The sequence below is a fragment of the Guillardia theta genome, assembly GCF_000315625.1.
Source record: "Guillardia theta CCMP2712 unplaced genomic scaffold GUITHscaffold_369, whole genome shotgun sequence".
In the NCBI taxonomy this organism is placed as follows: domain Eukaryota; class Cryptophyceae; order Pyrenomonadales; family Geminigeraceae; genus Guillardia; species Guillardia theta.
In genome coordinates, this window is record NW_005434311.1 from 8,195 (window position 1) to 8,593 (window position 399).

The following is a 399-nucleotide window of genomic DNA, read 5'->3' on the forward strand; positions in this document are numbered from 1 at the left end:
GAGCTACTTGTGCATCGGTGAGCAACTTCACTTGTGCATCGGTGAGCAAGCTCACTTGTGCATCGGGGAGCAAGCTCACTTGTGCATCGGTGAGCAAGCTCACTTGTGCATCGGTGAGCAAGCTCACTTGTGGATCGGTGAGCAAGCTCACTTGTGGATCGGTGAGCAAGCTCACTTGTGGATCGGTGAGCAAGCTCACTTGTGCATCGGTGAGCAAGCTCACTTGTGCATCGGTGAGCAAGATAAGACTGCACAACCTCTTCAAATGCCTTGAAACGGATGTTTCACCCTCGCGACAGCAATCTCTGGTTACAAGATCTTTACGGTTCAAGTATCATCTTTTGGTGATCAAAAGCCGGCGGGCAAGCTTGTCTCTCCTTGTTCAAGTTCCTCTCTTAT